Source organism: Cetorhinus maximus, chromosome 8 (genome assembly GCF_964194155.1).
Source record: "Cetorhinus maximus chromosome 8, sCetMax3.hap1.1, whole genome shotgun sequence".
In the NCBI taxonomy this organism is placed as follows: Eukaryota; Metazoa; Chordata; class Chondrichthyes; order Lamniformes; family Cetorhinidae; genus Cetorhinus; species Cetorhinus maximus.
This window is the reverse complement of record NC_135886.1, coordinates 130,198,275-130,208,438: the sequence shown is the minus strand read 5'-3', so window position 1 is coordinate 130,208,438 and position 10,164 is coordinate 130,198,275.

Below are 10,164 nucleotides of genomic sequence, written 5' to 3'. Positions count from 1 at the left end.
AAGGAAGCCTTCAAGCTCCCCTCCAAACTCAATGTCCTCTCTCACCCCTCTCTTATCCCCTCTTGGCCCCAATTGCTGACCTTACATGCACCTAGCCACAATTGCCAACCTTACTGCCCTGCCAGGATTGCTGAATTTCCTCCTCTCCTGATTGTCAGGGACCATACCCAAGGTTCTCACCCTGCCAGCTGAGTTATCATTGTGGTCAACTGTCAGGTGCAAAATGATAATGCGGTCCTGCCATTAGGCTAGCCAAGTCTGTGCAAGTGTGTATATCTATCTATGTATCTGTGATGTATCTGTTTCCATCTCTGTGTATCTGCATCACTGTATGTCCCTTTTTGCCTATCCAAATATCTGTCTCTCTCAGTATTTGTGTGTGTATCTGTGTCCCTGTGTGTATCTGTGAGTTTATCTGTCTATCTCTTTGTATCTGTCTGTATTGTGTATCTGTCTCCATCTCTGTGTATCAGTAACCATTCTATAATTCTATGATCTTTATCTCTCTGTATCTGTATTTATGCGTGTGAGTCTCTCTGCATGCATGTATCTGTCTCTGCGTGAGCCTTTCTATGAGTGTGTATCTGTGTGGTATCTATTTCTGCACATCTTTCTATCTTTGTGACGAAAGACATGTGGTGGGAAGAGAAAGCCTGAGGGATCCAACAATATGCTGACCATCATGACATGCAAAGCTTTTTTGAAGCTACCAGGGCCATCAAAGACCAAGGTCAAATGAACAAAATCCCCTTCCCTTACAGGACAATATTTCTCTGCTCAACGGTGACACTGCCATCTGCCAACGCTGGAAAGAACAACTCCCCAACTGTGAATTACAATGGCTGCTGATACTCTCCAGGCTATCCCCAGATACCCTGTGGTAGAATCCATGGGTGAACCATCATTGATGGGAGAACTGCAACAAGCAATCAAACAGATGAAAAACAACAAAGCCTGGTATTCCAGCTGAGGTCTTCAAAGCTGGTGGGCTTTTGCTCACATCAAGACCCCATGCACCATTCCTATGGATTTGGGAGAAAAAAGGACCCCCCCCTACCCCACCCTCAAACTGACTTCAGGAGTGTGACAATTGTAACTATCTTTAAGACAGGAGATAAATCACGTTGTGGAAACAGTCATGGTATAGTCCATAGTAGGGAAAATCCTGACATGCATTCTCCTGAATCGCCTACTTCCTGTGGCTGTAGGGAAATCCCCCAGAGAAACAGTATGGCTTTAGACCTTCCAGAGGAACTTCTGACGCTGCTTTTTGTTGCCAGACAAATCCCAAAAAAATGTCAAGAACAACACCTGGAACTCTTCACTGCATTCACTGACCTGACCAAAGCATTTGACTCAATAAATCGTGAGGCACTGTGGATTGTCCATGAAACTTCTTCACAATCCTGCAGTTGCTTCATGATTATATGACTGCAACTATCTTGAGTGGGAGATCTGAAACAGATGCCTTCAAAATCCACCTGGTCAAGCAAGGCTGTGTGATAGCCTCCAAAGTACTTACAATCTATTGACAGTGGCTATTCACCTCATCAGAGATCAACTGCCCTCTGGTGTCAGTATTAAATTCCACCTATCTGGAAAACTCTAACCTTCGGTCCTTCCGTGCTAAAACTAAACTGACCACCATGGGCATACATGAGCAACGGTTTGTGGATGACTGCAGTATCGTTGCCCACTCTGTACCAGATTTGCAAGCCACTCTAGATCTCTCCAATTCTGCATAAAAGAAACTTGGCCTGCCCTTGAATGTTGCCAAAACAAAACACAAATACATTCTGAAGCTCTCCCTGAAGTGTGGCAACATTGAAATTAATGACTGGGAGGAGCTTGCTACCAATCATTCGAATTGTTGAGTATTTTTTAATTCATTCGTGGGATGTGGGCATTGCTGGCTCGGCCAGCATTTATTGCACATCTCTAATGGCCCTTGAGAATATGGAGGTGAGCCAACTTTTTAAACCACTGCAGTTCATATGGTGTACATACGCCCTGCTGTTAGAGAGGAAGTTCCAGGATTTTGACTCAGTGACAGTGAAGGAACAATGATATCATTCCAAGTGACGATGGTGTGTAACTTGGAAGGGTACTTGCAGGTGGTTGTGTTCCCATGTGAGGGCTACTCTTGTTCTTCCAGCTGGTTGAGGTTGAGGGTTTAGAAGGTGTTGTCGAAGGAGCCTGAGTGAGTTGCTTTAGTGCATCTTATAGATGGCACACACTGCTGCCGCTTTAGAGGAGAGAGTGGATGTTTAAGGTAGTGGATGGGGTGCCAATCAAGCTGGCTGCTTTGCCTTAGGTGGTGTCAAGCTTCTTGAGTGTTGTTGGAGCTGTACTCATTCAGACAAGCGGAGAGTATTCCATCGTACTCCTGACTTATGCCATGTAGGGGTGGGCAGGCTTTGGAGAGTCAGGAGGCGAGTTACTCACCGCAAAACTCCCAGCCTATGATTTGCTCTTGTAACCACACGGTAGCTCCCAAAATGTTGATAGTAGAGAATTCAGCAATGGTAATGCCATTGAATGTCACGGGGAGATGGTTAGATTCTCTCTTGTTGGAAATAGTCATTGCCTGGCACTTGTATAGTGTGAATGTTACTTGCCACTTATCAGTCCAAGTACACGTGTTATCCAGGTTTTGCTGCATTTGGACATGAACTGTTTCAGTAACTGTTTAGTTGTGAATGGTGCTGAACACTATGCAATCATCAACAAACATCCCCACTTCTGAACTTATGATGGAGGGAAGGTCATTGATGAAGCAACTGAAGATGGTTGGGCCTAGGACACTAGCCTCGGGAACTCCCGCAGTCATGTCGTGGAACTGAGATGATTTGCCTCCAACAACCACAACCATCCTCCTTTGTGCTAGGTATGATTCCAACAAGTGGAAAGTTTTCCCCTCATTCCCATTGGCTTCTTGATGCCATACTTGGTAACTGATGCCTTGATGTCAAAGGCAGTTACACTCACCTCACCATTCAGTTTTTTTGTTCATGTTTGTAACAGGTCTGGAGCTGATGAAGCCCAAACTGAGCATCGGTGAGCACATTGTTGCTGACTGAATATATCTGTCTCTCTGTTCATGCATCTGTGTGAGTGTATCTCTCTCTCTATCTCTGTGTGTATCTGTCTCACTGTGAATATCTCTCTCTCTCTCTCTGTGTATCTGTGTGTGTGTGTGTGTGTCTGTCTGTCTCTATGTTTCTGTGCCTATTTGTATATCTGTGTATCTCTCTCTCTCTGTATATTTCCCTCAGTTTCTCTGTATCTTTCTCTCTCTTCTGTGCATCAGTAGATATATACCTATTTCTCTCTGTGTATCTATGCCTGTGGATCTCTGTACATCTGTATATGTCTCTTGTTTTTTTTAGGCCAGTTTTATTGCCCATCCCTAAATGCCCTCTGAACAAGAGGGAATTAAGAGTCAACCACATTTTCTGTGGGTCTGGAGTCACATTTAGGCCAGACCAGGTAAGGATGGCAGATTTCCTTCCTTAAAAAAAAACAGATGGGCTTTTACAACAATCAGCAATGGTTATGTGGTTGACATTAGACTTTTAATTCCAGATTTTTATTGAATTCAAATTTCACCATCTGCTGTGGTGGGATTTGAACCTGTGTGCCCAGACCATTACCCTGGATCTCTAGATTACTAGTCCAGTGTCAATGCCACCACCTCCCCCTATCTTGTGTGTGTATGTTTGTGTGTGTGTCTCACTGTACATCTCTCAGTGTGTGTGTACCTGGATGAGTGTATCTGTGTGTGTCTGTATGTGTGTATCTGTCTCTATCTGTGTTTCCTTGTGTCTGTGTATCTGGGTGTGTCTCTCTGTCGCTGTGTCTGTGTGTGTGTGAGAGTGTCTGGGTATATATGTATCTATCTTTGCATCTATGTGTGTGTTTGTGTCTCTGAGTCTCTCCCTATGTGTCTGTGAGTGTGTCTGTGTGAGTCTCGCTGTGCGAATGCATCTGTCTCTATTTCTGTGTATCTATTTCTGTGTATCAGTCTCTGTGTATCTATGTGTGTGTATCTGTCTCCATCTGTGTGTGTGTGTATATGTGTCTCTGTGTGAGTCTCTCTGCGTGAATGTATCTGTCTCTCTTTATCTGCATCAATGTCAGTGTGTGTCTTGTGAGTCTCTCTGTATCTGTCTCTTTATGTATCTGTATCACGTATATGTGTGTCTATGTGAGCCTTTTTCTTTGTATATGTCTCTGTATATCTAACTATGTGAGTGTATGTCTCTCTGTATCTTTATCTATATCTGTAACTGTATGAGTGTGCGTTTCTGTGTGAGTCTGTACTGTATCTGTCTCTATGTATCTGTTTATGAGAGTTTGAGGGAAAGAGAAGTGGGTCTGAGACTAAGTTTTTAAACTTAAATAGGGGCAATTAAGAGGGCATGAAAGCTGAGCTGGCGAAAGTATATTGGCAAATTAGGCTAAGGGATAGGTCAATAGAGATGCAGTGGCTAATATTTAAGGGGATATTTCAGATTGCACAGAATAGATACATTCCAACAAGTATGAAAAAGTCCAAGGGACGGACACACCATCTGTGGTTAACTGTAAAGGTTAAAAGTAGTATCAAACTTAAAGATAAAGCATATCATTATGCAAAGATAGGTGGAAGGCCAGAAGATTGGACAGAATATAAGGAACAGCAAAGAATGACTAAAAGACTAATAAGGAGGGAAAAAAAATTAGAGTATGAGAGAAAGCTAGCCAGAAATATAAAAACAGACAGTAAGAGTTTTTATAAATATGTAAACAAAAAAAGAGTTAACAAAGTGAGCATTGGTCCTATAGAAAGTGAGTCTGAAGAAGTAATAATGGAAAACAAGGAGATGGCAAATGAATTGAACAGGTATTTTGTTTCAATTTTCACTATAGAGGATACAAGTAACATCCCAGAAGCAGCTATAAACCAGGAAATGGAACTGGGGAAGGAAGTCATAAAAATTATTGTCACCAGGGAAGTTGTACTGAGTATATTGTTGGATCTGTGCGCTGACAGGAGCCCGGGTCCTGATGGACTTCATTCTAAGGTCTTAAAAGAAGTGTTTAGTGAGACACTGTTGGTTTTATTTTTCCAAAACTCCCTAGATTCAGGGAAGGTCCCATTAGATTGAAAGATAACAAATTATTTTTTTTCATTCGTTCATGGGATGTGGGTGTCATAGTTCAGAGGGCTGGAGTCACATGTAGGTAAGGACAGGACATTAGTGGATCAGATGGGTTTTTACAACAATTGACAATGGTTTCATGGTCATCATTAGACTTTTTATTCCAGATTTTTATTGAGTTCAAATTCCACCATCTGGATTCAAACCCAGGTACCTCAGGTCTCATGATTACTAGTCTAGTGACAATACCACTATGCCATCGCCTCCCATTGTAACTCCATTATTCAAAAAGGGAGGGAGACAGAAAGCGGGAAACTACAAGCCAGTTAATTTAACTTCTGTCATAGGAAAAATGTTAGAAACTGCTATTAAAGAGGTTATAGCAGGGCACTTGGATAAGCTCAAGCTCATCAGGCAGAGTCAACATGGTTTTGTGAAAGGGAAATCATGTTTAACCAACTTGTTCGAGTTCTTTGAGGAAGTAACATGCGCTGTGGATAAAGGGGAACTGGTGGATGTACTGTACTTAGATTTCCGAAGGCATTTGAGTGCCACATCAAAGGTTATTGCGGAAAATAAAAGCTCATGGTATAGGGGGTAACATATTGGCATGGATAGAAGATTGGTTGACTAACAGGAGGCAGAGAGTAAATAATAATGGGTATTTTTCAGGTTGGCAAGATGTAACGAGTGGTGTGCTACAGGAATCAGTGCTGGGACCTCAACTGTTTACAATTTATATAAATTAGTTGGATGAAGGGATTGAAGGGATGGTTGCCAAATTTGCTGATGACACAAAGATAGATAGGAAATTAAGTTATGAAGAGGACATAAGGTGGCTATAAAAAGATATGGATAAGTTAAGTGAGTGGGCAAAGATCTGGCAAATGGAGTATAATGTGGGGAAAATGTGGAATTGTCCATTTTGGCAGGAAGAATAAAAGAGAAGCATATTATCTAAATGGTGAGAGATTGCAGAGCTCTGAGGTGCAGAGAGATCTGGTTAACCTGGTGCATGAATCACAAAAGGTTAGTATGCAAGTACAGCAAGTAATTAGGAAAGCTAATACAATGTTATCATTTATTGCAAGGAGAATTGAATACAAAAGTAGGGAGGTTATGCTTCAGTTGCACAGGGCACTAGTGAGTCCACGTTTGGAGTACTGTGCACAGTATTGATCACCCTATTTAAGGAAGGATGTAAATTCGTTGGAAGCAGTTGGAAGCAGAGAAAGTTTACCAGAATAATACCTGGAATGGATGGGTTGTCTAATGAGGAAAGGTTGGACAGACTAGGCTTGTATCCGCTGGAGTTTAGAAGAGTAAGAGGCGACATAATTGAAACATATAAGATCTGAGGGGTCTTGACAGGGTGGATGTGGAGAGGATGTTTCCTCTTGTGGGAGAATCTAGAACTAGGGGTCACTATTTGAAAATAAGGGGGCGCCCATTTAAAACAGACGAGGCAAAATTTTTTCACTCAGAGGGTCATGAGTTTTTGGAACTCTCTTCCTGAAAAGGTGGTGGAAGCAGATTCTTTGAATATTTTTAAGGTAGAGGTGGATAGATTCTTGGTAAGCAAGGGGGTGATAGGTTATCGGGGGTAGGCGGGATGCAGATTTCAGGTTACTATCAGATCAGCCAAGATCTTGACTGTGATATAATTAAAAAAATTAAAGAAATGAAGTAATTAAAGAAATTAGCATAGAAAGGGAGGAGGTTCTAAGTGGTCTGGCAGGCTTAATAGTAGATAAATCTCCAGGCCCGGATGAAATGTATCCCAGGTTGTTGAGTGAGGTGAGGGAGGAGATAGTAGGGGCGCTGGCAATAATTTTCAATAACTCTCTGGCCTCAGGAGAGGACTGGAGGATAGCCAATGTGGTACCGTTATTCAAGAAGGGAGGAAGGGATAAACCAGGGAACTACAGGCCAGTCAGTCTAACCTCAGTGGTGGGGAAATTATTGGAAGCAATTCTGAGGGACAGAATTAATCTACACTTGGAGAGGCAGGGATTAATCAAGGACAGTCAGCATGGTTTTGTTAAGGGGAGGTCATGTCCCCTTTGATTGAATTTTTTGAAGAGGTGACCAGGTGTGTAGATGAGGGCAAAGCATTTGATGTAATCTACTTGGACTTCAGCAAGGTTTTTGATAAGGTCCTGCATGGGAGACTGATAACGAAGGTAAGAGCCCATGGGATCCAAGGCAATTTGGCAAATTAGATCCAGAATTGGCTGAGTGGCAGGAAGCAGATGGTGATTGTCGAGGGGTGTTTTTGTGACTGGATGCCTGTGTCCAGTGGGGTTCCACAGCGATCGGTGTTGGGTCCCTTGCTGTTTGTGGTGCATATAAACGATATAGACTTGAATGTAGGAGGGTTGATCAGTAAGTTCGCGGATGACACGAAAATTGGTAGGGTGGTAAATAGTGAGGAGGATAGCCTTAGATTACAGGAGGAGATAAACAGGCTGGTCAGATGGGCTGATCAGTGGCAAATGGAATTTAATCCGGATAAGTGTGAGGTGATGCACTTGGGTTGGACAAACAAGGCACGGGAATACATGATGAATGGTAGGACCCTGGGAAATACCGAGGATCAGAGGGACCTTGGTGTGCATGTCCACCGGTCCCTTAGGGTAGCGGGACAGGTAGATAAGGTGGTTAAGAAGACATTTGGGATACTTGCCTTTATTAGCCAAGGCATAAAATATAAGAACAAGGAGGTTATGCTAGAACTGTATAAAATGCTGGTTAGGCCACAGCTAGAGTATTGCATGCAGTTCTGGAATCCATATTATAGGAAGGATGTGATTGCACTAGAGAGAGTGCAGAGGAAATTTACCAGGATGTTGCCTGGGCTAGAGAGTTTTAGTTATGAGGAGAGATTGGATAGACTGGGGTTATTTTCCCTGGAGCAGAGGAGATTGAGGGGGTACATGATTGAGGTGTATAAAATTATGAAGGGCATAGATAGGGTAGACAGGAAGGAGCTTTTCCCCTTGGCGGAGGGATCAGTAACCAGGGGGCATAAATTTAAGGTAAGGGGCAGGAGGTTTAGAGGGGATGTGAGGAAGAATTTTTTCACCCAGAGGGTGGTGGGAATCTGGAACTCACTGCCTGAAAGGGTGGTAGAGGCAGAAACCCTTATAACATTTAAGAAGTATTTGGTTGTGCACTTGCCATGCCATGGCATACAAGGCTATGGGCCTAATGCTGGAAAATGGGATTAGAATAGTTAGGTACTTGTTTGACCGGCGCCAACTCGATGGGCCAAAGGGCCTTTTTCTGTGCTGTAGACCTCTATGACTCTATCTTATTAAATGGCGGAGCAGGCTTGAGGGGCTGAATGGCCTACTCCTGCTCCTTGTTCGTATGTGTCTCTCTGTGTATCTGTTTATGTGCATGTGTCTCTATGTAAGTGTCTTTCTCTCTGTATCTCTCTCAATTTCTGTGTATCTCTCTCTCCGGGCTAGATTATATGCTTCCAGCGTAAATATTGCCTGCACTTGGCCTGTTTGCTCCTCTTTAATTTTTCAGCTGTTAGGCCTTTAATTATTATTAAGTGAGACTTCGGCCCCTCTTCAGGAGAAAGTCCCTCCTCATATAGCTGCCAGCCAATTGGAGACCAGTAGCTCTGCAGTACTTCCAGTACCACCAGGAGCGGTGGTCACTGCTGGTATTGCAGCTAGGCCACAGAAGAGGCATTCAGCGATGGACCCGGACCTCCAGGGATCTCAAGCAGGACTCTGTGAGGTGGGGGCATGTTGGACAGAGTTGGAGAGAGGGTGGACACAGGGAGCAAAAACTGTGAGTGGGGCTTCTGATTGACACCAGGGACCCAGAAAGAACACTGGCTAGCAGCCTGCAGGAATGAACCTGCCAGTCTCCATGCTGGGCTCAGGCCTCTCCCACAGCCCATTAATCTGAGCAGCAGCAGGATGAGTCCCTTAAGTGGATAATTAATTGGGCCACTGAAGGGCAGCCCATCCGACACCTTACCCAGCGCTTGTAAAATTGCAGCGGGGGTGGGCAGGCAGGTTGGCAGATGACATGGTGCCCTATTTTAGGGGTCCACCTGCCTACTTTCTTGTCCATGATGGCCCATAAGATCCAGCCCTCTGTGTATCTTTCCCTCTCTGTACTTGTCTCCCTATGTATTTCTATCTCTATGTATCTGTCACTCAGTTCATCTCTATCTTATTGTATCTGTCACTCTGTTTATCTCTATCTCTCTGTATCTCTCTCTCTGTGTATCTGTATCTGTGGTGAGTGTGTGTTGCTGTGTATCTACTTCTCTGTATCTATCTCTCTATGTATCTGTATCTGGCTCTCCCTGTATCTCTCTCTATGTATCGGTATATGTGAGTGTGTATACCTCTCTCTGTATCTCTCTATATCTCTACCTTTATATCCCTATCTCCATTTACATCTATCTGTCTGTGTATCTCGCTATATATCTGTATCTATGTGAGTACGTGTATCTCTATCTCTGTATATCAGAGTGTGATTGTATATCTCTCAGTGTATCTCTATTTCTTTCTGTGTATCTCTATCTCTCTCTCTCTCTTTGTGTATCTTCTTTATTTCTCTCTGTATTGGTTTCTCTCTGTATCTCTCTCTCTCTCCCTGTATCTCTGAGTATCTTTCTCTGTGTATCTCACTCTCTCTCTGTAGATCTTCCTGTATCTCTCTCTCTTGATCTGTATATCTCTCTCTCTCTGTATATATCTCTCCTGTCTCTCTCTCTCTGTATATATCTCTCCCTGTCTCTCTCTCTCTGTATATATCTCTCCCTGTCTCTCTCTCTCTGTATATATCTCTCCCTGTCTCTCTCTCTCTGTAAATATCTCTCCCTGTCTCTCTCTCTGTAAATATCTCTCCCTGTCTCTCTCTCTGTAAATATCTCTCCCTGTCTCTCTCTCTCTGTATATATCTCTCCCTGTCTCTCTCTCTCTGTATGTATCTCTCCCTGTCTCTCTCTCTCTGTATGTATCTCTCCCTGTCTCTCTCTCTCTATATA